Source organism: Mirounga angustirostris, unplaced genomic scaffold (genome assembly GCF_029215605.1).
Source record: "Mirounga angustirostris isolate CCGP_5_RB_7025 unplaced genomic scaffold, mMirAng1.0.hap1 SCAF_4, whole genome shotgun sequence".
Classification (NCBI taxonomy): Eukaryota; Metazoa; Chordata; class Mammalia; order Carnivora; family Phocidae; genus Mirounga; species Mirounga angustirostris.
Window position 1 is genome coordinate 65,990,032 of NW_026991712.1, and position 25,364 is coordinate 66,015,395.

Consider the following 25,364-nt stretch of genomic DNA (forward strand, 5'->3'; position numbering starts at 1 on the left):
CCCATGGAACATTCTCCAGAATAGATCACATCCTAGGTCACAAATCAGGTCTCAACCGGTACCAAAAGACTGGGATCACTCCCTGCCTATTTTCAGACCACAATGCTTTGAAACTAGAACTCAATCACAAGAGGAAAGTCGGAAAGAACTCAAATACATGGAGGCTAAAGAGCATCCTATTAAAGAATGAATGGTTCAACCAGGAAATAAAAGAAGAATTAAAAAAATTCATGGAAACAAATGAAAAGGAAAATACAACTGTTCAAAATCTTTGGGATGCAGCAAAGGCAGTCCTAAGAGGAAAGTATATAGCAATACAGGCCTTTCTCAAGAAACAAGAAAGGTCTCAAATACACAACCTAACCCTACATGTAAAGGAGCTGGAGAAAGAACAGCAAATCAAGCCTAAACCCAGCAGGAGAAGAGAAATAATAAAGATCAGAGCAGAAATCAATGAAATAGAAACCAAAAGAATAGTAGAACAGATCAACGAAACTAGGAGCTGGTTCTTTGAGAGAATTAACAAGATTGATAAAGCCCTGGCCAGACTTATCAAAAAGAAAAGAGAAATGACCCAAATAAATAAAATCATGAATGAAAGAGGAGAGATCACAACCAACACCAAAGAAATGCAAACAATTATAAGAACATATTATGAACAACTATATGCCAGTAAATTAGATAATCTGGAAGAAATGGATGCATTCCTAGAGATGTGTCAACTACCAAAACTGAACCAGGAAGAAATAGAAAACCTGAACAGACCTATAAACACTAAGGAAATTGAAGCAGTCATCAAAAATCTCCCAACAAACAAAAGCCCAGGGCCAGATGGCTTCCCAGGGGAATTCTACTAAACATTTAAAGAATTAATACCTATTCTTCTGAAACTGTTCCAAAAAATAGAAATGGAAGGAAAACTTCCAAACTCGTTTTATGAGGCCACCATTACCTTGATCCCCAAACCTGACAAAGACCCCATCAAAAAGAATTACAGGTCAATATCCTTGATGAACATGAATGCAAAAATTCTCACCAAAATGCTAACCGATAGGATCCAACAGTACATTAAAAGGATTATTCACCATGACCAAGTGGGATTTATCCCTGGGCTGCAGGGTTGGTTCAACATCCGCAAATCAATCAATGTGATACAATACATTAATAAAAGAAAGAACAAGAACCATATGATCCTCTCAATAGATGCAGAAAAAGCATTTGACAAAGTACAGCATCCTTTCTTGATCAAAACTCTTCAGAGTATAGGCATAGAGGGTACATACCTCAATATCATAAAAGCCATCTATGAAAAACCCACAGGGAATATCATTCTCAATGGGGAAAAACTGAGAGCTTTCCCGCTAAGGTCAGGAACACGGCAGGGATGTCCACTATCACCACTGCTATTCAACATAGTATTAGAAGTCCTAGCCACAGCAATCAGACAACAAAAAGAAATAAAAGGCATCCAAATCGGCAAAGAAGAAGTCAAACTCTCACTGTTTGCAGAAGATATGATACTTTATGTGGAAAAACCAAAAGACTCCACCCCCAAACTGCTAGAACTCATACAGGAATTCAGTAAAGTGGCAGGTTATAAAATCAGTGCACAGAAATCAGTGGCTTTCCTATATACCAACAACAAGACAGGAGAAAGAGAAATTAAGGAGTCAATCCCATTTATGATTGCACCCAAAACCATAAGATACCTAGGCATAAATCTAACCAAAGAGACAAAGAATCTGTACTCAGAAAACTATAAAATACTCATGAAAGAAATTGAGGAAGACACAAAGAGATGGAAAAATGTTCCATACTCATGGATTGAAGTACAAATATTGTGAAGATGTCAATGCTACCTAGAGCAATCTACACATTTAATGCAATCCCTATCAAAATACCATCCACTTTTTTCAAAGAAATGGAGCAAATAATCCTGAAATTTGTATGGAACCAGAAAAGACCCCGCATAGCCAGAGGAATGTTGAAAAAGAAAAGCAAAGCCGGTGGTATCAATACTCTGGACTTCAAGCTCTACTACAAAGCTGTCATCATCAAGACAGTATGGTACTGGCACAAAAATAGACACATAGATCAGTGGAACAGAATAGAGAGCCCAGAAATGGACCCTCAACTCTATGGTCAACTCATCTTTGACAAAGCAGGGAAGAATGTCCAATGGAAAAAAGATGGTCTCTTCAGCAAATGATGTTGGGAAAATTGGACAGCCACATGCAGAAGAATGAAACTGGACTATTTCCTACACCACACATAAAAATAGACTAAAAAATGGTTGAAAGACCTAAATGTGAGACAGGAGTCCATCAAAATCCTAAAGGAGAACAAAGGCACCAACCTCTTTGACCTCAGCTGCAGCAACTTCTTCCTAGAAACATCACCAAAGGCAAGGGAAGCAAGGGCAAAAATGAACTATTGGGACTTCATCAAGATAAAAAGCTTTTGCACAGCCAAAGAAACAGTCAACAAAACCAAAAGACAACCGACAGAATGGGGAGAAGGTATTTGCAAATGACATATCAGATAAAGGGCTGGTATCCAAAATCTATAAAGAACTTATTAAATTCAAAACCCAAAGAAGAAATGATCCAATCAAGAAATGGGCAGAAGACATGAACAGACATTTTCCCGAAGAAGACATCCAAATGGCCAACAGACACATGAAAAAGTGCTCAACATCGCTCAGCATCAGGGAGATCCAAATCAAAACCTCAATGAGATACCACCTCACACCAGTCAGAATGGCTAAAATTAACAAGTCAGGAAATGACAGATGTTGGCGGGGATGTGGCGAAAGGGGAACCCTCCTACACTGTTGGTGGGAATGTAAGTTGGTGCAGCCACTCTGGAAAAGAATATGGAGGTTCCTCAAAAAGTTGAAAATAGAGCTACCCTACGACCCAGCAATTGCACTACTGGGTATTTATCCCAAAGGTGCAAATGTAGTGATCCGAAGGGGTACGTGCACCCCAATGTTTATAGCAGCAGTGTCCACAATAGCCAAACTATGGAAAGAGCCCAGATGTCCATCGACAGATGAATGGATAAAGAAGAAGTGGTATATATATACAATGGAATATTATGCAGCCATCAAAAGGAATGAAATCTTGCCATTTGCAATGACGTGGATGGGACTGGAGGGTATTATGCTGAGCGAAATAAATCAGAGAAAGACATGTATCATATGACCTCACTGATATGAGGAATTCTTAATCTCAGGAAACAAACTGAGGGTTGTTGGAGTGGTGGGGGGTGGGAGGTATGGGGTGGCTGGGTGATAGACATTGGGGAGGGTATGTGCTCTGGTAAGCGCTGTGAATTGTGTAAGACTGTTGAATCACAGACCTGTACCTCTGAAACAAATAATGCATTATATGTTAAAAAAAAAAAAAAGAAGAAGATAGCAGGAAGGGAAAAATGAAAGGGGGGGAAATCGGAGGGGGAGACGAACCATGAGAGACGATGGACTCTGAGAAACAAACAGGGTTCTGGAGGGGAGGGGGGTGGGGGGATGGGTTAGCCTGGTAATGGGTATTAAAGAGGGCACGTACTGCATGGAGCACTGGGTATTATACGCAAAAAATGAATCATGGAACACTAAATCAAAAACTAATGATGTAATGTATGGTGATTAACATAACAATAAAAGATTTTATTCATTTATTTGAGAGAGAGAGTGTGCTTGCACTTGCGTGCATGAGTTTGGAGGGGGAGTGGCAGAGGGAGAGGGAGAGGGAGAAGCAGACTTCCTGCTGAGCCAGGAGCCTGATGCAGGGCTGAATCCCAGGACCCTGAGATCATGACCTGAGCCAAAGGCAGATGCTTAACCGGTTGAGCCACCCAGGCGCCCCGGGTATGTGTTTTACCTTAATTGATGCTGCTTATAGTCTATCAATTTAGACTCTTTTGCTTTAGCTCATCCATCCCTTGAATGTTGTCCTGGATGACAGAAGGGAAGTTTCTAGGTCATCCATTTGAAATGGGATTCTGGTTTAGGATTCTACTCTGGATGTAACTACCTTATGAGGACTGTGTCTCAGATGTTCCTCATCCTAATGGCTTTCCTGACTTCAGCCAAGCTCAGCCCTTGGTACTTGGCAATATTTAGCCTGGCAGTTCATGTTTGTCATATTCCCTAATCCAGTCTTCCAGGTCCCCAGCCCCAGCCTGATCCTCCTCTTCACTTCTTATCTTCCGGTCATGATTTTGGCATCTTTCTCATGAATTACTGTATTGGCTTCTGATTTCTTAGCATGGTAAGTTCTTACTCCTCTGCTCATATCAGAATAATCACCAGCTAAACTTGGCCTCTGCTGCCAGGTCCTGGTCCTGGTGCTGTCACCATCATCATCGTCGTCATTGTCAATGTCATTATTTTTATTCCTCCTTTTCTCCTTCTTGTTTTCCTCTTTTCTTTTAAAGACAAAAGCACTCCCTAAGTCCTATTAAGGAAAAAATACAGAAGCTTCCTCCCAGTTTCTTCACCCAGGTAAATATACAAGAGGAAGGGCTAGAGAAGGGAATGGAACCACTTGGAACTTCTCTATTTCAAGAGAAAGAAGTGCCTTTGAATGATTTTATTGTCCATCGGGCTGTTTAGGATCTTTCCACTGTCTAGCTGTACTATTAATATTTACTTCCAGTAGCATATATCAGTTTCTGTTTCATGTATAGGTCTAGAGCACTTCTGGGTGGGCTCATTGTTTTGGACTTTAGTCTCTAAATTCAGGTTAAAATGAATATTGGAGGGTGCCTGGGTGGCTCAGTCAGGTAAGCATCTGCCTTCGGCTCAGGTCATGATCTCAGGGTCCTGGGGTAGAGCCCCTCATCGGGCTCCCTGCTCAGCAGAGAGTCCGCGTTTCCCTCTCTCTCTGACCCTCCTCCCCACTTGTGCTCTCTCTCTTTCTTTCTCAAATAAAAAAATGAATATTGGAGATAGTTTTGGGAGACAAAAAGGCAATTTTCCTTGCCCATTCCTTTCAGACAACTTTAAGTGCTTAGAGGCTAGGGAGTAAGGGTGAGTTAAAAAAAAAACCCTACAGTTCTCCTCATGTGTCTTTCTCCTTTACTTTCACTTGGAATACTTCACTTCTGATGAGTCTGGTTACTAAATGTGTGAATTGTTTTTCCCACACCAAGCAATTCTGTAACACCAGGTAGAATTAAAAAATTTTTTTAAGGAAGGGCTCAAACTCATGACCCTGAGATTGAGACCTGAGCTGAGATCAAGAGTTGGACACTTAACCGACTGAGCCACCCAGGTGCCCCTAGAATTTAACAATTTAGTTCAATTTATTCTCAATTCTGGAGATCATGTCAGATCCCACAGGTTAAGGGCTCAGTCCCATGAGACTGCTACCCACTTCAGATGCCATTCACAAGTAGGAAGTTCCCAGGTTACCCACAACTTTCTGACATGGCTATAAATTGTAAGTTCCCATGACCTCCTCCCCCTTGGATTCAATTATTTGCTAGAATATATTAGGTCACAGAACTCAGGGAAACACTTACTTACATTTACCAGTTTATTAAAGTGTTCAGCTGAATAGCCAGATGATGAGATACATAGGGTGAGGTCTGGGAGGGTCCTGTCCATGCAGAGTTGAAGTGTGTCACCCTCCCAGAATGTCGATGTGTTCACCAGCCTGGATGTTCTCTGAACTCCATACTTTCAGGATTTTACAAAGGCTTCATCATGTCAGCATGATCAATTATTAACTCCATTTCCAGCCCCTCTCTCCTCTCCGGAGAAATAGGGGTAGGGTGGGGCTGAAAATTCTAAGCTTCTAATCATGGCTTGATATTTCTGGTGACCAGCCGCCATGTGGGAACTCATGCAGAATTGCGTCCTTAGAACAAAAGATATTCCTTATGCTCTTATCAGTTAGGAAATTACAAGGGTTTTAGGAGCCCTGGAACAGGAACTGGGGATAAGGACCCTGATAAAGGAACTGGGGAAAAATGCTTTTTCTTATCTCACAGTGGGTTATGGGAAAAAGCAATAGTAAATCTACATGATTTGTTCTAGTTGGAGTGTGGCTGAGGGTTTTGGGCTGTGGTGTACTGTTCAGCCGAGTGGGCGGAAAAGCTGATCACTTGCTTCACATTGAAGACCAGAGTGAGGTGATTACATCTGAGTGTCTGTAATCTTGGGACACGATCTGTCAGTCATATGAAGCTGGAAAGGGATCTGGTGTGCATTTGTCTCAGCTCTTACCCATTTACACAAAATATTTTTTCTAACTGAATTAAGTCTGAGTTAATGAATGGAAATTGAGTCTAGTTTCAGGGTTAAGGTAAGAAATTGGAAGTAGAATTTCATATATGGCAGAGGAGTTTAATTTTCCTACTAAGTTACACTTCATATGAATGTATATTTTCTTGCCTCTGAAAGATTTCAAGCCATACTGGGACACTCTGATGCTCAGAATTTATCCATTAGATTAGGTGGAAGGGTCATAAAACATTCTGTAGAAGCGGGCACTGATATATCACTCTTGAAAGGTGTTAATTTGGTTCTCCAGCTCTGATTTGTTTAGTAGAACATATTAATTGCTTGGTGGACAGAACTAAACCTTTTTAGGCTTCAAAAAATTGGAAGCTTTCAAAAATAAATAGCTTGATCATTGTAGAACATTCATTCTGATTACAGCAGCTTATTATAATGATCAAAGACAGTATAAGTTTATTCTCAGAATTTTTAACAATTGCTTTTAAAATGGGATTTGATACTGATACAGTCCAAATGAAATACATCTTCCTTCAACAGCTAAATCAAAATGGTAAGAATAAAATATTGTCACTCTCCCCTTGAGGGCATTATCACTTGAATGTGAGCAGTCAGGAAGAAGGAAGATGTTTTGGCCCAGGCTGAACATCAAATGAATATTACAATGATGAATTCTTAATATTGATACTGCCATTTATTGAGTTTTTACCTATTATAGGCCTGTCCAGCACCTTGTGAGTCCTTACATGCCTTAACTCATTTAATCTCCCAAAGACTCACCTATAAATAGAATTCTCATAACACAAGTGAAGGGACTGTAGGCTAGGGAGGTAGGCCTTGCCAAATGTCAGATATAGCAAGTGGCAGGTATTTCTGATTCCCAAACCTGTGCTTTCAACCCCATGACTTCACCATCTTTAAATTATTCCACCTCCCTTGTAGAATCTCCAACTCACTGTTGAACATAAGAATACCATTTCTGCCATCTAACAAATTTAGACAAAATTTTAAAATAACTAAGAATGTTGGGATGTGGGAAATGCTCTGTATCTTTTTTTTAGCTTTACTGAGGTATAATTGACAAAATTGTTGTATATTTCAAGTGTACAATGTGATACTTTGATATACATATACATTGTGAAAGGACTCCCACCATCAAGTTAATTAGTACATCCATCAGCTCACATATTAATTTTTGTTTTTTGGTGAGAACACTTAAGTTCTACTCTCTTAGAAAATTTCAATTAAATAATACAATATTATCAACTATAGTCACTATGTCATACATTAGATCCTCAGATCTTTTTCATCTTATAACTGAACTCTCTTATCAGCCTCTATTCCCCCTATTCCCAACCCCTGATAACCACCATTTTCCTCTCTATTTCTGTGAGTTTGATTTTTTTTTTTTTTATATTCCACATATAAATGTTACCATGCAGTACTTGTCTTTCTTTATCTGGATTACTTCACATAGCATAATGCCGTCTAGATGTATCCACATTGCAAATGGTAGGCTTTATCCTTCTTCTTTAAGACTGAAAAATATTCCTTTGCATATCTATCTATCTATCTATCTATCTATCTATCTATCTATCTATCTATCTATCATCTATCACATTTTCCTTATCCATTCATCTATCCACAGATACTTAGGTTATATTCATACCTTGGTTATTGTAAATAATACTGCAGTGAATGTAGGAGTACAGATACCTCTTTGAGATAGTAATTTTGTTTCCTTTGGGTATATTCCCAGAAATGGAATTGCTGGATCATACAATTAGTTCTATTTTTAATTTCTTTTTTTTTTTTTAGATTTTATTTATTTATTTGACAGAGAGAGAGAGAAAGCACAAGTAGGCAGAGAGGCAGGCAGAGGGAGAGGGAGAAGCAGGCTCTCCACTGAGCAGGGAGCCCGATGTGGGGCTCGATCCCAGGACTCTGGGATCACGACCCGAGCTGAAGGCAGCTGCTCAACCAACTGAGCCACCCAGGCGCCCCTCTATTTTTAATTTCTTGAGGTAACTCAATATTGCTTTCCATAGTGGCTATACCAGTTTACATTCCCACCAACAATGTGTAAGTGATCTTTTTTCTCCACATCCTTGCCAGTATTTGTTATCTCTTATCTTTTTGACAGTAGACATCCTAGTAGGTTTGAGGTGATACCTCATTGTGGTTTTGATTTGTATTTCCCTGATGATTGGTGGTATTGAGCTTTTCATTTACCTGTTGGCCATCTGTATGTTGTCTTTGGAAAAATGTCTATTCAAGTCCTTTGCCCATTTTTAAACTTGGTTATTTTATTTCTTTTTCTATTTTTTGCTATTGAGTTGTATGAATTACTGGTATATTTTGGATATTAATCCCTTACTGGATATGTGGTTTGTAGATATTTTATCCTATTCCATAGGTTGTTTTTTTATTTTGTAGATGGTTTCTTTTGTTGTACAGAAGCCTTTTAGTTTGATGTAGTCCTACTTGTTTAGTTTTTATTTAGCTGCCTTTGATTTTGGTGTCAAATACAAAAAAAGATTGTTAAGACTAATGTCAAGGAACTTACTCCTTATATTTTCCTATAGGAGTTTGACAGTTTCGGATATTATGTTCAAATCTTTAATCCATTTTGAGGTGATTTTTGTTTATGGTATAACATAGGGATCTAGTTTCATTCTATTGCAATCCAGTTTTCCCAGTACCATTTACTGAAGAGACTGTCCTTTCCCTATCTTATAGTAGAGTATCTTGGTTGGCAGCTTCTTGTTTGTTGTTTTTTTAAATTTCGGCACTTAATATATCATTCCACTCCCTTATTACTTGTAAAGTTTCTGTCGAAAAATCCAAGGATTTTATGGGGGTTCCCTTTGTGTGTAACAAGTTGCTTTTTTCTTGCAACTTTTAAGATTCTCCCTTTGTCTTTGATTGTAATGTGTCTTGGTGGGTCTCTTTAAATTCACCTTTTTTTGGTACTCCTTGGCCTTCCTGAACCTGGGTATCTGTTTCTTTCTCCAGGTTAGGAAGTTTTTAGCCATTATTTCTTTCAATAAGCTCCCTGCCCTTTTCTCTCTTTTCTCCTTCTGGGGCTTCTATAATGTTTATGTTGGTCTGCTTGATAATATTCCGTAAGTTCTTTCAGCTATCTTCACTTTTTTTCATTCTTTTTAATTTTTGCTCCTTCAATGGATGAAATCCACTGTTTTGTCTTTGAGTTCACTGATCCTTTCTTCTGCTCGACTTAGTCTGCTATTGAACCCCTCTATTAAAATTTTCAGTTCAATTATTCTATTGTACAGCTTTTTTTTGGTATTTCTTAATATTTTCTATCTCTTTGTTGAAATTCTCATTTTATTCATATATTGCTCTCCTAACCTCAGTGAGCATCTTTAAGACTGTTATTTCAACTTTCTATCTGGTAAATCACTTATCTCTGTTTCATTAAGATTAGTTTCTAGAGGGGCGCCTGGGTGGCTCAGTTGGTTAAGCATCTGCCTTCAGCTCGGGTCATGATACCAGAGCCCCAGGATCGAGCCCCACATTGGGCTCCCTGCTCAACGGGGAGTCTGCTTCTCCCTCTCCCTCTCTTCCTCCCCCGCTCATGCTCTCTCTCTCTCTCGTTCACTCTCTCTCAAATAAAATCTTTAACAAAAAGATTAGTTTCTAGAGATGTATTTTATTCTTTTGTTTGGAACATATTCCCCTGTTTATTTTCTATGACTCTGTTTGTTGGCTTATGCCCGTTAGGTAAAGTGGCTACTTCCCCCAGTCTTAACAGACTGGTTTTGTGTAGATGAACCTCATCAATCAGCCTGGCCTGAGCTGGTTGTCTTCCAAATCTTTGTGATTGTCTACATTGCTGTCTTTGTTCTTAGTGGCTCCCGGTAGTTGTAGTGGCTCCCGGTAGTTGAGGGTATGCTAAGACCCATCAGTATCCTAAAGGGGAGGATCACAGTCAGCACCTATTTGCAGGCTGATTAAAAACTGGACCCTCAGGCAGCAGCTAGGAAAGTAGTTAAAAACCCCTTCCCTGGAAAAACTGGGAGGTAGGCATTTTGCCTGCTCCCTCTGCACTGAACCTGAGTGTATGGCCTCTGGGTGGGTGCTTCTGTGACAGTTTAAAAACTGCTTCGTTGTTTGCTATAGTCCTGTGAGATTCATGAATGCAAGCCCACTGGCTCTCAAAGCTAGGTGATTTGGAGTCCCAGCCTTTAGGTGATAGCCAGAAGATTCCACTTAGTAAGTGGATAAACTTCTTCCAAGGAGACACTGGTGACTTTGTTTGATTGTTGGGGTGAGCCAGAGGGAGAAGGCAAGGAAAGTGCTAATTAGAAGTTAGACCCTCAGGCCACAGCTTATAAAGTATATAGTCAAATCCCTCCCAGTGAAAGACTGGGAGATGGGTGTTCTGTGTACTACTTCTGCACTGGGCCCTGCGGGGGATAGCCATAGGGAATGCTCACGTGTCTGTTAAGAACTGCTCCTTTTTTGGTACTTGTGGATCAAGCCCCACTGGCTTTCAGAGCTCTTTGTTTTTTGGGGTTTGTTCCTTCACTCTTCAGGGAGAAGCTTACAGTTGGGAGGTTTGCTTCTGATTGTATGGTGCTGTGCTGGGGTGGAGTTTATGGTGAGAGTGTGTTTCAGACTTTCCTACTTCCATTTGCTAACGTGTAGAAGTCACTCAGTTTCTGGTTTTGTTTCAGAGAGAATTGCTCCGTATGTAGCTGTACATTTGGTGTGTCCACGGGAAGAGGAACATTCAGGGGCCTCCTACATTTACATTTGGGTCCCTTCCTGCCAAATGATTTATATCTTGATCTGGATGTGGTTCCTTGCATATGGAATTGTATAAAACTGCACTGAGCTGTACACTTTGAACTCGTATGTTTTACTGTATATGAGTTGTACCTCAGTAAAAATTAAAAAACAAATTACTACTAATTTGATGTGTTTAGTATATTACTTATTTAACATTGATTAGGTATACACCCTGTGTTGACAAGCCATGGCCTGTAGTGAGATATTTCTCAAAGCCTGACCATCTAAAGAATGAAATTGTCCACTTTGAGAACTAGAGGGGAGAGTTAAATTCAGGAAGTTACAGCCCTGGTGTGTTCTTGCTGACTTATGGCTAGGCTTCATCACATTCCTGCTGCTTTTCTCTTGGAAATAGGTTGATATGAGACTCATATTCAGAGTGACTCTTCATTCTTTATTTATGTAGTGCCCTTTCTCAAGAAACAAGATACAGTTTCTGTTAAGAGAGAAATTAAAAGGAATATGTTCCTTTTGTAGTTTCTTCATCCTAACCTCAGTAATCTGTGCTCAGTCTGATAAGCTCAAGGACTTGCCTTTCATGGCAAGGGAAAAGGAGAGCTAGGTGGAGTGGAGTGTTATTCAGCATTTCTTCTTTTCTACTATGAGAAAAGTCAGACATAACAATTTGAAATTACAAAATTGTCATGATCATGCACTTTACAAAATTATTTACTTTAAGGTTCTATAAATATTTGGATCTCTAGAGATAATTGCATATTTGATTGATTATAAATCCCTTGACAGACTGGTGGCTGAAAAGTTGTAAAGTTGCAGATTTAGTTACTGTTAATTGAAATTTAGTTAAACATGAAGACAATAAAGTATCTCTGAATGAAAATGTCCTTAAATGGGAAGTATGACTTATTTTATAAATATTTCAATTTATACCCAATTTTTGGGAATCTGTTCTTTTAAGGGAGATATAAATGTATTGTGAAACATAATTAGAAGAAAGAACCAAGTATTCTTTCTTTAAATTGTAATTTCTATTGTTATAAATTAATCTTATAAATATCTAATTAATATAATAAATACCATTTATTGAACACATACTATAGGTCAGGCTGTGCTGAAGCATTTCATCTAAGTTTTCTCAATCCTCTGAAGTCTCTTGAGGTACACTTTATTGTTATTCCATTTTATGGTTGCTGATCCTGAAGTTCTTCAAAGTATTGGTATTTTCTGAATCACTAAAGAAAAGTGAAATTAGTTACAGTTCTACTGCTATGTGATTTTCATATTGTGACTTAGAAAATTATTGAAGAATTGCATGAAATAATTCTTTGTTAGGCTTAATACTGGATTAACATGAGAGGAAGTATGGAGTACAGTGGGACTCCAGGACCAGTGCCATGGTCTGAGTCCTGGATTGCCACAGGACAAGATAAGTAACCTCTGTGTGCTGTAGTTCCTTGTTAGTCGAGGGTAATGTTCACCTTCTCTACTTCACAATGGTGTTCTGATGGTACAGTAAATTACTATGTCTACAGCTCTTAGAACAGTGCCTGCACAAAGTCATCTCAATAAATACTAGTTATTATTGTTATTCCATTACCTGAAAATACCAGTTGATGTACTTTGTTAATGCCTGGGATATTATCTGTTCTTTAAAGGGGGACTGAGAATTTGAGGATAGTATAAGGACACATGAATGATATAAAGATATGAACCAGAAAAATATTTATTTACATTTTGATTTGTTAAACATCAGGTTTCTCTTGATGGCTGGATCTGTTGGTATGTTTTCTTCTTTCCTTCCTTCCTTTTGTAGGAAGTAGGGGAAAGGCGGGAGGGAACTCTAGAATGTTGGACTCCATAGCTGTAATACAACTATAAAATGAAAAAAAAATGATTTGGAGTCCAGACCAGATTTTACTATTTATTGTCTTACAATAGTAGACAAACTTGGTACCCATAAATTTGCCTCTATGAACCTCATTTGTAATTGGGATAATGATAATTTTAAAGCCATTTAGGATTTTGTCAAAATAGTGAATAGTTCATGTTTGTGATGTGCTTAGAGGATCATGAATGCCTTTGCCTAAAAAAAGCAAAAATGTAGAATTCTACTAAGTATAAAAAGTCCCATTTATTTATAAATTAATCACTTTTATGTATCCCTTTTGGTCCTCTAAAGACTCAAAGAGTAGTATTTTCTCTCTTGGTTTGGCACAATAGAAGAATGTATTATTCAAAATTCTAGTTGTTTAAGTAGGTAGAAAAAGTGACATTTATCATTTAATTAGTTCTTTTGACTCAGGATCCAAAATTACAGTCCAAGTTTCCTAATAAGCTCAAGAATGTGAGCAAATGATGACATCTTAATAATAATAATAATAATAATAATAATAATAATAATAATAATAATAAATAATAATAAAACCTAAGGGATACCAGCAGCTTGTGTTCTGATTTAATTGTTAGTAGGATATTTTTCTCATATGTTTATATTAATATACAGTAGCCTCTCTGATGCTTCATTATTTTATTTAGGGTATAGAAGATTCTGGTGGGTAAGAACAGACTAAAGCTATAGATTCAGAAACTATTTTAAAAAATTTAGCTGTTGGGTGCCTGGGTAGCTCAGTTGGTTAAGCGACTGCCTTCGGCTCAGGTCATGATCCTGGAGTCCCGGGATCGAGTCCCGCATCGGGCTCCCTGCTCAGCGGGGAGTCTGCTTCTCCCTCTGACCCTACCCCCTCTTGTGCTCTCTCTCTCTCACTCTCTCTCTCAAGTAAATAAAATTTAAAAAAAGAAACAAAAAAACCTCAGCATTTAAAAAAAATTTGACTATTTCTTTGTCCAACTTTTTTTGGGGGGGACAAATGTTAGTCTCTAAGTCTCCTTTAAGATTAAAAAAATCATGATTCTATGATTCTATTGCTTATGTGCAAGGTATCTGTTTAAAGTAGGAGAGAGGATGAATTAAATGGTGTGAGGCTGGTGATTGGTATTTGGGTAAATTATTTCAGAAGGAATATAAAGTCAAGAGATTATTAAGGATTCTTGTCTAGATGCTATTTTGGAAAATATAAATAAAATTAAATAAATAAAAAATACCTCTGTAGGATTAGTTGAATTCCAAGAATTTTTAATTAAAAAGATTTGAGAGCTTTTTTGTTTGTTTTCTTTTTGGTCACAGTTCATGTGGTGCTTTTAGGATAAGGCAGAGTGAGAGAGAGAGTCCCTGTGTGTACTTTGGTGCCAATATAAGCCATGTGAAACAGCAGGAAATGCTGGTAGAATTTTGAAGAATAACCTAGTGCCTAGCCACATTGGTAGTACTTGGTTTAATAATCTCTATCTTACTTTTCAGGGTGTTTTAACCACAAAATATTTTTTTCCTTTTTGAGTTTTATTTAAGTAATCTCTATTCTCCACATGGGGCTTGAACTCACAACTCTGAGATCAAGAGTCACATGCTCTTTCGACTAAGCCAGCCAGACACTCTTCCAGTAGTACTTGGCTTAAGACTCAATTCCCTGAACTTTAAATTGCTTCCTCTTTTTGATATCTGGCTTTGTAGCTAACTCTTAATTCTGCATTGCCCCATGGGGCTTCCTGTATGAGTACACATGGATGACCCTGCTCCCTATCCATAATATAGTCATGAGGTTCTCATATAAGGCTTGATAGACATCTCTTACTTCTTTTGGGGACTTGACATTCCCTGCACCATTTCTGCTAAGTGCAGAGAAATAAGACTTAAGTTAGATATTTAGACACCATGGATTATAGGCCAAGTGTATAACATAGGCATTGGTAGGGGTGACAAAGATCCCCCAAACCTTAGTAGATTAAATCAGAAAAAAAAAAAAAAAAAGAAAGAAAGCTTACTCATGGGTTGCAGGGGCTCTACTCTTACTTTCATTCCACTTATGATTCCACCGATCAGCATGATGCTTCAAAATTTACTATGGCAGAGAAAGTGTAGAGATGAAAGTGTCACTCTAGCAATTAAATGCCCAAGCTCAGAAATGACAAATTCCCATAGTTCATTGGCTAGAACTATTTGCATTGCCCCATGTAAGTACAGTGGTGGTAGGGAAGTGTAATTCTCCCATATTCCAAAAGCAGAGCGGAGCTGGGTTTGAGTGAATCTTGGATGTCTCTACCTCACCATTCTTAATTTTTAATAATATTATAAATTCACAACAGTACATTTTATACATTGTGTAGGAATTATTCAGAATATCTGTAATGTAAACATTTGCCATGACATATCTATGCCCAAAACATATACATGGTTATGTGTTACTGACCCATGTTTGATATAGCAGATACTTTAAATGGATTTTGTATTGGAGCTGGATTTGCATTGATCCAATTACATTCTATAAATTTACAGTTTATTATATCAGTTCTGATCATGGGTAAATCTGCGAGGTGAGCAACTTCATGGAATAGACAACAGCCTGAAGAAATGAACCAGTTCTTGGTTTCATTTGGATTATATTCTAATGAAATGCACCCACCCTTTGCCCTAGCCCAGTCTCAGCAATCTCAGGATGACCTGTGAACATGAGTTGAGTTCCCCAATCTTCCTTCTTCTTTCCGAAGTGAGGAGGTAGGAACAGGTTTCTAGACTTTTCACGTAAGGAGACTGAGGTAGACTGATGGCTAGGAGATGAGGTCTGGCTGTCCAGAGAATGGTATGAGCTTTTACTCCTGTGTCTGAAGCCACAATATGGAATTTGTAAATTGGAGAGAATCTTGCTGGCGAATGGAAGTTTTGCTCTTCTAATTTTTTATAACTTTTGGGGTATAATAAAGGTCATCCAATTTTTCAGATTCATCCATCTAAACTTTTTTGGTCCATCTGTTTTTGTCCTGGCACGCAGAGTAGTAAATTCTTCATTTCAGAGCTGCTTCACTGCTCTTCCAGATCAGAGAAAAGAGAGCACTCAGAATTATTATTAATTTCTAAATAAAATGGGCCAGGTCTTATGCTCTCCTAAAAATGGAAACAGTTTTTTTTTTTTTTTTCCCCCACAAACCATACAGGGGGTAAGATTTTAGTGTGGTTTGTGGGAGAGTGGCTGTCAAACTCTTTGTATGAAAAGGCAATTAACTGTTTTTAAGCTGGCAGTGGGGCCCTGGAGAAGGGGGAGGAGTGGGAGATGAGAGGGTCAGGTTCTGATTCCCTTCGGCAGTCCATGTGGCTCTTTCCTGGCAGAGCGCCCCTTGATGTCAAAGTGAACTGTGTGCGCCAGGAATGAGGCAGTGTGAGCAGAATTAGATACCAGGTCTGAGAGGTTTGCATTTTTCTTTCTTTTCCTATGCGCCCCCCCCCCCCCCGCCCTGGTTTTTTGTACAATGACAGTTTACAAAATAAAGGAACTTGGCTTTCTGCACAGAGTACATCTTACAAAATTATTTTGGAATGCTGCATTAAGCCCTAGGGGACAGTATTTTTGGGTATGGAGCTGGGTGCAAAGTTGAAGTTGAGAAGGGACAAATTGAACTAGGGTTTCTATTATTAAAACTTGGCTGAGTTGGAGCCTTATCCTTAAATTCGGTAAGTTTAGCTGGTCATTTGGAATCAGCAGGGGAAGCAAGGTCAGTGACTCTCTAGATACTTGTTTTTGTCTCTGCCATCAACCTGCTTGATGTCCTTGGAGTTGGAGGAGACCCTTCAAATCAAGTTCCTCATTTACAAAGTCAGAGTGGGTAGGGGTACAAAAGTAGCCTGGAAAAATGCAATTTTTAATCAAGCCTTTATAATGCTTTGGTTACGTGGTATACATTGTACTGTGCCTAATAAATGATTTTTAATCAGGAGGATGCTTATGAAAGGGCTGAGGAAATATGGTAATTAGCACTGTGGGACCAGACATAATTAAGTACAAATGGTGCCTCAAGGTCATCTGGTCCTAACGTTTGCTTCATGGCAGGAGCAATTCCAACCATCATATTGAGTCCTTTCATTTGATTCTGCTGATCATACTGTCTTGCCAGTGGGATGAGGAATGTGTGTGTTTGTGATTTAATATTGTGATATACTGTAGTATATATAGCTGTATTTTTAAGGTCTTACCCTGTACCAGGCATTGTGCAATAAATGCTTTGTAGGTATTAACTCATTTGATTGTCACAATAGCTTTATGAGTAGAATTTAAAAATAGACACATATTTACTGTTCTCATAATAAATAATTGATTATAATAAAAAACTGCAGTAATTTCACACTTACAGAAAAGTTGCAAACCATTTGAGGGCAAGTTGCTGACACGATGCTCCATAATCCTGGATGCCATGTGTTATTACCTGACTTCCATTGGCATGAATGGTACACTATAGCCATGGAACTCACAGACCCATTCAAGTCTGCCATCCTTTATAGTGAAGGGATTCATTCCCGGGACCGAATGTTGTACTTGGTGGTCATGTTTTTATAGATTCCTTTAATCTGGAACAGTTCTTCATTATTTTCTTGAGTTTTGTGATCTTGACACTTGTAAAGACTTTAGGCTACGTATTTTGTGGGATGCCCATTAGTTTGTGTTTGTTTGGTAATTGCTCATGATTAGATTCAAACTCTACTTTTTTTACAAGGAATATCACAGAATTGATGCTGTGTTCTTACTGTATTCTGTCAGATGGTACACAATTTAATTTGTCTCATTGCCAGTAATAACCTTGATCCCTTGATTAAAATACTGCCAGATCCATCATAGAGTTACTCTGTATCCCCTTCATAATCAATAAGTATTTTGTAGGGAGGTACTTTGAGACTATGTAAATATTCCATTCCTCATCGAACTTTCACCCACTAGTTTTAACATTCTTGGGTTTCTTGGGTGAATTAATAATTACTCTCATGATTACCAAATGATGATTTTCTGATTCTATAATTCCTCCCACATTCATCAGATGGCATTCCATTGTAATGAAAAGCTATCTCATCTATGTATGTATGTATGTATGTATTATGCATGTCAGTATAGACTCATGGATTCTTTTCTTATTTAATCTTATAATCTATTGCTATCATTATTGCTTATAATCTATTGCTATCATTATTTATTTTGACACTCACATGATCCCAAATTGGCCAATGGGAACCTCTTTAAGCTGGCTTCTGTGTCCTTTTGATGTATGCCCATCACTCTGTAAGCACTTCTTTACCATCTGAGACAAGATGCTGCAGGCTCATCTTGTATTTTCCCTGCCTCAGCCCTGGAATCAGTCATTTCTGCAAGGAACCCTGGGTTCTTTTTAGTGGAGAAAAATATGTAGTGATCAGGATCTGGGTGCTAGGGATGCTCATTACTATTGAGGTGTCAGGCTTTTTTTTTTTTTTTTTAAGATTTTATTTATTTGAGAGAGAGAGTGAGAGAGAGAGAGAGCACAAGAGGGGGGAGCGGGAGAGGGAGAAGCAGGCTCCCTGCCAAGCAGGGAGCCCGATGCGGGACTCGATCCAGGGACTCCAGGATCATGACCTGAGCCGAAGGCAGTCGCTTAACCAACTGAGCCACCCAGGCGCCCGAGGTGTCAGGCTTTTCAACCCTGTCAGTTCACAGAGCTAGGGAGTATGTGTATATATGTACATACACACAGCTACTAGACTTGTTTCTATAAGTATTTATCTATATTTAAAATCTTGAGTTCACATTAACACTTAAAATTCAAATTCATCTATATAGCACTCATTGTAGTTTTCCTTCTGGCTCACATCATCCTCTATATGTTTACATATTTGACCAGTCTCCCCTATATGTACAAATCTTGCCAATCACCCTCTCCTTCCCATCCCTCAGATTTCGACTTTACTCTTTTCAATCTAACATCTTTTAAGTTATTTTATTTTATTTTGTTTTACTTTATTTTTTTGAGGGAGAGAGAGAGAGTGTATGCATGAGCAGTGGGGAGGGGCAGAGGGAGAGGGAGAGGGAGAAAATCTTAAGCAGGCTCCACACTAAGCATGGAACCTGATGCAGGCCTCAACCTCATGACCCCTGAGATCATGACCTGAGCTGAAATCAAGAGTGGGATGCTTAACCAGCTGAGCCACCCAGGCATCCCCCAATCTAATGCCTTTTAGATTGAATTATTTGGAAAGGGAGAGAGGGAAGGAAAGAAGGAAGAAAAAATTGCTTATTTTTTATTTAAAGCTGATGCTGGTAGAACTTGTTACTAATTCTTTCTTTGGTTTTCATTGAAAAGAGATCTCTATCATGTATGAGAAATAAGTTATATTTCCTCCTAGCACATATTCATGTTAGTGTAAGCAGGTTACTCTAATTAGGATGCTTGTCTCTATGTAGCAGAGACCCCAAATAATGGTGGTTTGGATAAGACAGAATTTTTTTCCAACTGTTTTTTTTTTTAAAGATTTTATTTATTTATTTGACAGAGAGAGCACAAGCGGGGGAAGCAGCAGGCAGAGGGAGAGGGAGAAGCAGGCTCCCCGCTGAACAGAGAGCCTGATGTGGGGCTTGATCCAAGGACCCTGGGATCATGACCCAAGCCGAAGGCAGCCACTTAACCAACTGAGCCACCCAGGTGCCCCCCAACTTAGTTTTTTAAAGTAACACTAAACATTTATTGGTTAGGCACTGTTATAAGTGCCCTATAAAAGCGCATTGTCTTGGTAATGCTAGCTTTTTAAACAAATTCAAACACAAGTGTTATCTACTTTAAACACCAAAACTGTTTTTCAGGGTTTGCTTATATGCTTTATATAAATTATGGCTCATTTTGGCTCAGTAGTCCTAAATGCACTTAAATTGATATTCTAAAAAGATAAAAGACAAACATATTCATCAAATGTTAATTTTGCACAACAGCTACATTTTACATAATTTAGCCTGACAAAACTGTGGACTGTGAATTTCCTGTGTCAAATAGCATTTTGTGTGTGTGTGTGTGTGTGTGTGTGTTTGTAGTTCATCAAACTGTAGTTTAAGATGGACAATCATATAGCAACAGGAACCCAAACTGAGAAAAGGGTGGGGCAGTTCTGTGGAGGCCAAACTCAGAGGAAAAAACTCCTGACTCCAAACATATTGCTGCAAATGTTTATGTATGCTATGTAAAATGACTTTATTAATTGAGACCACATCATGTGCCTGTATGCTTATTGTGACATAACCAAATCACCTGAAAGAATTCTTTCCTAACATAAGACGCTTTCAGACTTATGGAAATATGAACTCTGGCTTGATAGTCAACTGACTTTGATGCTAGTCTTGAAATTTTTGTCAATGAGAATTTCCTTTGATTTTTTGTGCTTGTTTCCATCTTGCAAGATGGAAGCAACAGGACCAACTTACATTTTTTGCTCAAGTATGTTATTAACTTAAGAGGGATTTGTGACAGATGCAAGGGATACCAGAGATTTTGTAGCCTATGGTTTTGTAGCTTTTTGAAAGCAGTAGGTCTCTTTTTTCTAAAGAATCCATGCATGAGAGCCTTTTTAATAGGTATAGCTAAAAGGTTAGGGCGAATCTATTTTGCTAACAGCGCGCTCAGGGTGGGGGCTTGAGCCCTGGCAGATTTGACCTCACCTTTCCTTCAGGATAGTTTGAAACCCCCTGAGCTCTTCCACTTCACCCCCATTTTATAGTTGAGAAAAATCCAGACCCACATGCAAAGTGACTTATCAGAAGTTGGACAGAGAATTTGCATTGGAGCTGAGATTCAGTCTCAGGTCTTTTGGCTCCCAATCAAGTATTCCTTCCATTAAACTAAGTTTTATTGTTATTCTCCATTTTTATTCTTTTTGGAAAGCTCTGAAATTTGATTATTATTTGTATGTAGATGACATCATGATTTTTAATCTATCATTCTTTTTTTAAATTAAGATTTATTTATTTATTTGAGAGGGAGAATGAGCATGTGCCGGAGTGTGGGGAGGGGCAGGGGGAGAGAATCTTCAAGTAGACTCCCTGCTGAGTATGAACCCCCCCCCCACCAATGGGGCTTGATCCTACCACCCATGAGATCATGACCCCAGCCAAAACCAAGAGTCAGATGCTTAACTGAATGAGCCACCCAGGCACTCCTCTATCATTCTTTTCTATTCTCTTTGCTGAAGTACATATCCATTTATTTTATTTTATTTTATTTTATTTAAAGATTTTATTTATTTATTTGAGAGAGAGAATGAGATACAGAGAGCATGAGAGAGGGGAGGGCCAGAGGGAGAAGCAAACTCCCCGCTGAGCAGGGAGCCCGATGTGGGACTCGATCCCGGGACTCCAGGATCATGACCTGAGCCGAAGGCAGTCGCTTAACCAACTGAGCCACCCAGGTGCCCCTACATATCCATTTATTGTCACAAGAATGCTCATTCTTGGTTGAATTGCTGCCACTCAAAAAAACATGGCAAAGAGCTTTGTAGTTATAGCGGCTCAGTACCAAGCTTCCTAGTTCAAAACACTATTCTCATTCTGTTTTCTGTTACTAATATTTTGGGTGATATTTGGTGCCTCCTTTTCCTTACCTTACTATCTACTCATTTATAAAATCTAAGTCACCATAAATTATTTCAGATGAACAAATTAGATGTGCTTTTCTCTAACAACAAACTAAAACTGAATGTCAGCTACATGCCGTTGCGGCTTGCGTTGCACACTGAGAATACAGATGAATAAGACATAAGATTCAGGTAATCTTCCTTCCTCCTTTCTCTCCTCTCTGCCCCTAGTTGTCCTCTTGAGGAGTTCACAAACTAGTGGGAAAGTGAGGTCCCAATGATAGAGCCAAACTCAGCTGGACAATGAAATCTTTCTCACATATGAGTCTTTTATTCCTGATTTTACTCATTCAATTATTTGTGTGTTTCAGTTAGAACGGTTCACCAACCAATATTCTCACATTATATTCTTTGTCAGTCTCTTTCGCTCTTATGATCCAGTGAATCAAAAACCAAGTACAGATGTGAGTGCTTAGAGACCTTCCATTATGTTTCTGCCATCCCTCCCATGCCAATAAGAGCATGTACCTTCTGTCCCCTTCTTCCTTCCTTCTGTCCCTTTGCCAGACTCCTATCAAGTTCTGCTTTCTTAAAGGAAATTTTTTAGTCATTCCCACCTCTTGGATCAGTGGTTCTCATATATTTTCCATCATGTTTTGTTTGGAAACATTGGTTTGCGTATCTACCACCCTGAATCCATTATGACCTTCACAAAATCAATTATGCAGAAAGCTTTTATTAATCCAGTTCCAACCTACCTCCACAAATAAAAGCATCGTAATCTTGGCATTGCCCAAGAGTTTCCACAGACACATTAGGAAATAATATGACCTTTTATTTTGACATTTCTCCTGTTGAGTCTTTAACATTTTTTTATATTGATGGAAGTTGAAATAAATAGCCCTGTGAAATTATTGTATTTTGTATAATGATATTGATTGGGGCATTGTTCACAATATTATAGTCATAAACTTTGTGAATTGTATGACTGATCATGTTTCTCTTTTTGCACTGGTTGCCAGGAAGCTCAGAGCAAAATGTGTGGCGAATCAGAAAGTGGTTAGAACCCTCACAGTATTGCTACTTTTTTCAGCCTTACCTAGTGGCTTTACCTTTATTTTTCTTCCCTATTACCCTTTGCTTCCTAATTTCCTCTGCATTTTTAAGAAAGATTTTATTTATTCGAGAGAGAGAGAGAGAGAGAGATATTGGGGGGGTCAGGGAGAGGGAGAAGCAGGCTCCCTGCTGAGCAGGGAGCCCAATGTGGGGACTTGATCCTAGGACCCTGGGATCATGACCTGAGCTGGAGGCAGACGCTCAACTGACTGAGCCACCTAGGCGCCCCTTCCTTTGTATTTTTGTTTAATCTCACCACAAATAATTTTTTGTACATTTGAACCACCTTAATTCACTTTTGGAAAAAGGTGTAACAAAACAAAATATGATTGCTTATTAAGCTATAGATTTAAGTAGTTAGCTAACTGGAAAGTAAGCCTGTAATTCTTGACATTCTGTGTGACTTCAACTCAAGTATGGGATTCTAGTGTGCACTTAGATATGTTGGCCAAAGAGCCAAAGAGAAGACATTTCAAATGCAAAGTAATATTATTTATTTGAGAAGATTTTTGAGAATTTTTGGAAACTGTGTAAGAAGGCTGCTTGTGTCTATTTGGAGCTTTGATTTTTTATGTTTCTTTCTTTCTTTCTTTCTTTCTTTCTTTCTTTCTTTCTTTCTTTCTTTCTTTCTTTCTTTTTCTTTCTTCTTTCTTTCTTTTTAAAGATTTTATTTATTTATTTGACAGGGAGAGACACAGCGAGAGAGGGAACACAAGCAGGGGGAGTGGGAGAGGGAGAAGCAGGCTTCCCGCCAAGCAGGGAGCCCAAATGCGGGGCTCGATTCCAGGACCCTGGGATCATGACCTGACCCGAAGGCAGACGCTTAAGGACTGAGCCACCCAGGTGCCCCTGTTTTTTTCTTTCAAAATCTGCTTTAAATGATACCTTTCCTCTGGAAGAACTAGTTATATAATTAGAGAGTTTTATTGGATGATCAATATGCAAATTTGCTTTTGAAATTGGTTTATATATATGCATTATCTAAAACCTGCTTACCAGTGCTATAGTCTATGCTGTTGTAAATTCAAGTGTGCTGTCTCATGATGTTGAGGAAACTGCAGTTGGAAAAGTGGATGTGTTCTGTTGATGCTAATCAAAGTGACAAATAGTGTTTCACTGAAAAAAGCAGCTGGTAAGCAAAAATTTTAGGAAACTTGAGACTGAAAAAAAAAACAAAACAAACCTCAACCCTCGGTCAGTCAACAAGCACTTATGGAGCGTGCATGGTATGTAAGGAGTTTCTTGATACACATGTGATTTATAGCAAATACGTTATATCAGATGGTATCTCCAAGAGGCTTTTCTACATTTGCATGCCCAAGAGCAACTGGAAATAATGACTTTAATTATTCAGTAAATGATAGGCATTAGAAAGTCTAACCTTATCCAATGAAAACTGTTCAGAGCCAGAAAAAAATTATCAATATCCCACAAGCTCTGCTGTTAGACTGCATGGGTCAGATATTGGGTCTTGGAAGTATGCTGCCCAGTGAGCACTGCCAAAAAATTATTTTTGGAACCCTGGGTGCTGTTTTAAGGGATATAGAAAATTTTTCAGTTAATATGTGACTTGGAGATCATGATGATGGTAACATAAAGTGACCACCATTTCAATAGTCTTATTCTGTGCCAAACAGTGTGCTTAGCACTGTATATTTGTTACCTCATTTAATCCTAGCAATAACCCTATGAGGTGGGTTTTATTATTTTCATTTTTACAGATGAGGAAATAAAAAATTAGGGGGTTTAACTGACAGGGTGGGCTAATACCTTAAAATTGTGTTGTTGTATAACACAATCAAGGTCTATTTCTCTTCAATAAATTGAGGGTCCGGGAGAGGACTGCTCTGCTCCATGCAGCCTTTTGAGTGCAGGCTCTTTCCATCCAGTAGCTGTGCCATCCTAAGGGTTCCAGGGTCCACCCCTGGATCCTCTGTACCTGGCTGGGAGCTGAGATTAGTGAATGTGTGGAGGAGGAGTGCTCCTTTTTAATTGCTGCATCTGGGGGTGACACACATCACTTTCATTCATATTTCCTGGGCAAGAACTACACCTAATGTCAAGGGAACCTGGTATTTATGTGGTTCCAGGAAGAAGAGGAAACAGGCATGATGAGCATCTGGCCGGGGTTTGTCACAAAAGATTGAACCGAGGTCAAATAGCCGCTAAGGGGTAGAGCTGAGATGCAGACTCAGTGCCTTCCCCATTCAGGAAAACATGCTACAGAACCATAAAGCAAATATCCTTCTAGTCAAGGAACAAAATTACATCATTGAGCTTAAGATTTATGTTATAATTTGAACTAAGAAAAGGGACCTAAATCTATAGGTTAAATTTACTGCTGCTAAGATGAGAACTGTGAAATGGGCTTGAAAAGGTCAAACAGCATTTCAAGAAGGGCTTCTTAGCGTCACCAAGAATCTAACAGGCTACAGTCTGCCTGAGATAGACTTTCTGCCTTACGCAATGAACTCTAAGACCCCCTGCTATATTCATGGCAAGAAGGCATTTTACAGAGAGCATTTGGCTGGGTTCATTCACAAGGAGACACATGTCTCCAATGATAATTCACTCACAAATGTTAAGAGAAATGGGTAGATTTTGTTAACAAAAAAATTTTATGCAGTCACAAATAGTAAAATAAATGGGTAGATTTTGTTAACAAAACCACAAAATAGTTATGTCTGTGTATTAAATAAGTACATGTGTGTATGAGATTGAACCAAATGGAAAGGCCAATACTTGATTATTTTTGACCTACAGAAA

At 38.6% G+C, this 25,364-nt stretch overlaps 1 long non-coding RNA gene across 1 annotated transcript in view; it reads left to right on the top strand.

Moving 5' to 3' along the window:
• Positions 1 to 25,364, top strand: part of LOC123859026 (uncharacterized) — an 87,848-nt gene that overhangs the window by 28,609 nt on the left and 33,875 nt on the right. The window lies entirely within an intron of this gene.